Source organism: Alosa pseudoharengus, unplaced genomic scaffold (genome assembly GCF_046254945.1).
Source record: "Alosa pseudoharengus isolate Yale_2024_CS ecotype anadromous, Long Island Sound unplaced genomic scaffold, YU_APseudo_1.1 YU_APseudo_1.1_scf_5, whole genome shotgun sequence".
NCBI classification, from domain to species: domain Eukaryota; kingdom Metazoa; phylum Chordata; class Actinopteri; order Clupeiformes; family Clupeidae; genus Alosa; species Alosa pseudoharengus.
Window position 1 is genome coordinate 26,902,156 of NW_027468837.1, and position 6,121 is coordinate 26,908,276.

At 40.8% G+C, this 6,121-nt stretch overlaps 1 pseudogene; it reads left to right on the top strand.

The window, feature by feature from the left end:
* The first annotated feature begins 4,438 nt into the window (after positions 1-4,438).
* Positions 4,439-4,535, top strand: LOC143105294 (U2 spliceosomal RNA; annotated as a pseudogene).
* The last annotated feature ends 1,586 nt before the right edge of the window (positions 4,536-6,121 follow it).

The following is a 6,121-nucleotide window of genomic DNA, read 5'->3' on the forward strand; positions in this document are numbered from 1 at the left end:
AGGATTCTCACGGGTCATGGAATTTCTAGAATATCATAGAATTTTGGAAAGTCTATTCCAGACACGAAAGTCAGGGAATTTTATCATTTTGCGGGAAAGTCAAAGAATTTTGTTGTAGCAGTTTAAAATTTACTTGCCAAAATACATTAGTAGAAATATATTTCCACTCAGAATTTGTGTATATGTGATTATTACTGCTTGCTTAAAGCTAATAATCATATACACCAATTCTGGGCAGCCGTGGCCTACTGTTTAGGGCTTCGGGCTTGAAAGGGTTGCCGGTTTGATCCCTGACCAGTAGGAAAAATGTAGGCGGGGGAAGTGGTTGAGCACTGCTCTCCCATGCCCACGTCCATGGCTAGAGTGCCCTTGAGCAAGGCACCTAACCCCTCACTGCTCCCGGAGCACCACTGTAGCAAGGCAGCTCACTCCTCTGGATTAATGTGGGCTTCACCTCACTGTGTGTTCACTGTGTGCTCTTTGTGTTTCACTAATTCACGGATGGGATAAATGCAGAGACCAAATTCCTTATATGCAAGTATACTTGGCCTATAAACCTGATTTATATTTGAGTAGTTGTGGTTAGTCCAACTTTTTTATTTAATGCCCATTTAATCATCTGATTTTTGAACGATAGTTCAGAACACTGTTCTGAAATCTTTGGTCGGTATATTGTACCCTTCATTATATAATAGGTCATAGAAATTCAGTTTATTGACTTTATGAATGTATGTGTCATGCTAAACTGAGGTATCAGTTTATTTCTCTTAGAGTGGGAACCCTAAATATAAATGCACTACACATGCACACAAGTAACTGTACACCTACTAGGCACACACAGCTAGTCCTCACAAGACCTTTCACCTGGTCATTGCAGGAGAAGCAATTTGATTTAAAAATGATAAGTGTGTGTGTGCCTCCTGAAAACGTGCCTGATCACACTGCTGTTCTCCTAACCCAATCTGTGTTTCCCTGAATGGGAGGTCTGGCGAGCGAGCCCATTCCACCTTGTTAGTTCTGCGTACATGTCATTATTCATTATCAACATGTGGGTTAAACTCCAGCATGGACACTCTGCATGAAACACAGCCAAATGTGTTTACTCTGGGCCACAGAGATATTCATTTCTCTTTTTTGCACTTCTTTCTTTCTGTGGTTTCTCTAAAGCAAAGGGGAATGTCCATTTCACTCAAATTTTTATGTAATAGTCTTGTTAATCATATTACTGTGCATTATGCGAATATGCAAGTTATATTGACTTTGATTGATAGGATGGTTTGAGGTTTAGGGTATCAGTCAGTGTGTGATTGTTTTTGGTAATGATGCATTGATTACACCAGTGTTTCTTAACTGGTGGGTAGGGGAACCATTCTGGGAGCTTGTAGTTTAAAAAAAAATTGCTATCAGATCGGAAATTCAGATTATTATCTGATCTAATATTGGACCATTATTTTGATCTCAGTCATTGCCATGGACAAAGACTATGTTTATGTGACAGGTCATGTACAGGCCGCATAATTTTAGCGGTAAACTCAAGTAGGCTACAACCCTGAATATTTGAAGTAGGATATGGATTGAGGACAAAATGGGACAGAAACCCAAGTGTGTGGTGTGCAGTGAATTGCTGCCACATGAGAGCTTTAAACCATCAAAACTAAATTGCACATGGAAATAACCCGTCACAGACAAACCTGTCAAGTTTGAAAGGTCACATCAGGAGTTAAAGAGTAGGCCTACCCACCAGTAGGGGTGGACGATATATATCGCATATATATATCGTCTGCGATAATATCGTGATGTGCAAATTGACATTATCGAGTATTTAAATTACTTATGGGGAAAAAACACTCAAAATCATGCACTGAAGACTCATACATACCCAGGAGGTAGGCTATGCGGGAGAAGAGCAAGTGTCACGTGATCACTAGTGGGTCACAACATTGTCCCACGCAGCCTAATGTTTATTTTGTTTAGGGAGAGTAGCCTAATTGGGATTTTATGCGGCTACTTCTGTTCAAGTAGCCTAGCATTGATGAGACAGTCACGTTTTTTCCTACATGGTATTATATGGAGAAAAAAACATTAGCCTTTGAGTATTTTAATAGTCAGTTGTAAACAAATAACTATTCTCATGTAGCCTAACTCTTGTAAATGGACTGAAGTTCGCTCTAAATATCTACGTTTACCGATTATGCTAACCGTTAGCATCTCTATGGGATTTCTCATATACATTAGCCATAAGCTAACGCATTAGTTTATATTCTGTAACTTGGAATGCTAGCCTATGTGATTGCTCTAAAACAAAACATAGAAGGAAATAACTGAGATGTAGGCTACTCTGTTGGTCTGCTCTTAGTTTTACAGTGAATCCTATGTAAAGGTTTGAAAGGAACTTCAGCTTCAGACTTTCTCTTGAGAAACTAGACCTATTCATCTTCTCTAATGTAGCTGGCTAGACCATGTCATTGCCACACACACACACAAGTCGGGGGCAGAATTGGAAATGTGTCAGAGTGACAATGCATTGGTTGATTTGGTTAAAAAGTCACAGGTTAGGTTATTGGTTATTATTGTAATGATGCCATTCATAAATAATGAGCTGTAAAGTAACTCAGACTTTAACAAAAAATGTTTTTTAAAGGATATCGACTAATTATCGTTATCGTCAAAATCACAAAAAATATCGATATTATTTTTTGTCCATATCGCCCATCCCTATCCACCAGGGTTGTGCACAATTCGAATTGTAATTCTGCTTCCTGTTTGCTACTTCAATTGAAATGCAAGTGAAATTCAAGAATTCAATTGGAATTTAAGAGCCAGTTTCAATTCAATTCTGGAATTTTGCACAAGCCTGGTACCCGCATGTAATGCCAAACATCAGCATGTTCCAAACTAGGCCTACAGGCACTTTGCATGTCTTACTATGTCGCTCACCGTATCCATTGGCTTTAACACTAAAAAAATATAAGGGTCTCAACTTAACGAACATGAATATTGTGGATGCCAAAGCCAGACCAGTTAAGAACCACTGGATTACACTATTGGGAAATCCTGCAACCGTTGCAACACTAATGACTACATTATATCTTATTTACCATTGTGGATTTACACATTTTCTTAGATTGTGTCAGTATCACTGTTATCAGCTTTTATAAACTTGGTGTGGAGCTGTATTATTATAGCCAATTTCACTGTTCCTTTTATGCATTTTTGTTGCTTTTTACCTAAGAACCAGTCACTAATGCACTGTGCAGTATCATTAGATGGAGTGAAGTATCTCAAACCACAGTGGGTCTTAGGAAGTCCGTGTCCTCTATTTGCAGCTTTCAAGGACAGACACAGCATGCTCGCTCGTCTGCTCCCCTTTAAGGATAATCTTCAGAGCCTTTGCTGTGGGCTGAAGATAAAACACCAATTTGCTCCCAAGACTGTAACCACAGTGAATGTACAAATTAGATTAAGAAGAGAAAATGGGCCAAAATTTTTCAAATTAATGATTTCCCAGCTGTGTCACCAAAGTAGCCAGCCATGTTGGTAACCGTACCAGATACCTCAGTCATGTTCCACTTTGTCCATCTCTGCCAACTTTCTGACTGGAAAGCTAAACCAAATGCCCCTGTGTGCCCAGTGGTGAGTTGGCATCTTCTGGTATACTTTCACCCCCAGCAAATAACAACAATTATTGGACATCACCTTTGCACCCTTATACAAATAAGCCACAAACATTTTGTATTACCTTAGCTTTTGTCAAGCGCAAATAGCAAGTCAGAATACAGGTCTGTTTTAACATGCTCTATGGAGATGTCATCAAAACAAATGTTTTGTTTTCTTGTTTTCAGATGCAGCTGACCTGTCCACTATCCATATTTCCTTCCTAGCTGCACTTTGCCCCCCACTATCGTGTTTACAACACCACCTGTCCCGTGATGTATTATGCATGTCATCAGAACTTGCCACAAAATACTACATGGCCTGCAGCTTGTCAACATTATTCAGATAAAATCTAAGTGGTGTAAAATGATCACTTACACCACTTACATAACTTGTGAGTGGGGGTAAGACCAAAAACAAACATGACCTGTTCACCTATCTGACCATTCTCTTAACATAAAATACATTTGACCTATGAACGTCTAACGGTAATCATTTAGGAGGCAAAGAAAGACATCTAATAGGAATGCTTGTATGTAGCATGTGCTTGCTTGTTCACATCATTCTAAAGCAGGTCAAGACTGTTTGTCAAGTACACAAAGTGTGGATGCTGTGTCACAAAATTACTAAACTTAGAAATCTGTTTCAAAGTCTAGTCTATTATTTCAAAGGCTATCATACTTAAAAAAAACAATCAAAATGGTATTCTCTCTTAGGACAAATACAAAACCAGTAGAAGTATGTATGTAAAAACTCTCCAAAGCCACCAGAGAAGAAAAAGATGCTACCACTCAGCCTTTTGGTTAAGATCAAGTGTAGCATCTGTTCTTATCAGTTTAATATGATACTTTGGGGCAGCCGTGGCCTACTGGTTAGCACTTCGGACTTGTAACCGGAGGGTTGCTGGTTCGAACCCCTGACCAGTAGGAACGGCTGAAGTGCCCTTGAGCAAGGCACCTAACCCCTCACTGCTCCCCGAGCGCCGCTGTTGTTGCAGGCAGCTCACTGCGCCAGGATTAGTGTGTGTTTCACCTCACTGTGTGTTCACTGTGTGCTGAGTGTGTTTCACTAATTCACAGATTGGGATAAATGCAGAGACCAAATTTCCCTCACGGGATCAAAGTATATATACTTATATACTTATACTTCTTGCACACGCACCTCCAATACTTCTTCTGGCTCTAGAGTGTCCTGATATCCATTTGTACATAATGAATTGTTACTTGATGTACCAAATGGATATGCAATAGCAGCATATCAATATGAAAGAGAGCAATGCAGTTGTGATCCTGTTCCACACAGCATCGTTACCACACTGATGTTTGCAGTTTTATTGCACCCTGTCTGGACATGATGGTCACCCGATGCTTCCCTTGTGAGCGCTCCATCCGATCATGTGCAGCAAAGAGATCCAGTCCTTCCAATAAAAATAGACGCTCCACACACGCTTAATCTTGCCCCATAAACAACTTCACTGTCAGTAAAAAGGAGACAGGCACAAAAATAACTCTGCTGTTTCATTCTCAGACGCCTGCAGACATGCATTCCCGCGTGTGAAGTGGTGCTGTCAGACAAACTTACATTTATACACACATACCTGCTCACACATACCCAGACCCAAGTGCTTTAAGCACATAACTCAGACACCTAGACATAACCCACTGGCTCACAAACATGACAAGAAAAATGGTAGGTCAGGATATATGGTGCACGTCAACATAAATAGGCAAACGCCAACACAAGCAGGTGCTTGCAAAGGCCAGACACACACGCTACACACACACACACCCACACACTATATATACAAGCACACACCCACGGTGTAATGAACTTTCACACACTGGGCAGACAGATAAATATGCCAACCACACACATGGCTCAATGCCAAGTTGCGCTGAGGTAAGATATCTCAGGATATCCCAAACACTGCTGAACACTGATTGTTCCCCAATCTTAAAACCCCGTCACTGCACCCATAGGGTATGGAGCATTACATTCATCATCTGACCCTGGTCTAGATGTGGCCCAGATATGGGTGCAAGTCCACTGGACCTCTGCCAGGCCAGGGCCAGATCCCTGTACACAGCTGCTATCTAGACTGGCGTCTCAAGAACAACTTGGGGAGGGGGTGGGGGGCGGACATAAGCCGATTGTGAGGACATGTGATTTTATTTAGTTTATTGTGCTATTAAGCTTCTTGCAAACAAGGCAAAAAACACATAAAAGTGTCTGTGTCACTTCCAAATCTGAAGTGGCCTTGAGCTTGATGTGAAGTGGCCTTGAGAAGAGATGTTCGTAAGTAATCCATGTCACCCCAGAGAACACAATGTTGTTCAGATGGGATTTCTTCTGTGGATAAGTGTGTGAAAACGTCAGTTAAAGCACTCTGTAAGGGCTGTATGGGAATTTGGTTAAAGGAATATTCCACCATTTGGGGAATTACACTCATTTTCCACCTCCCCTTGAG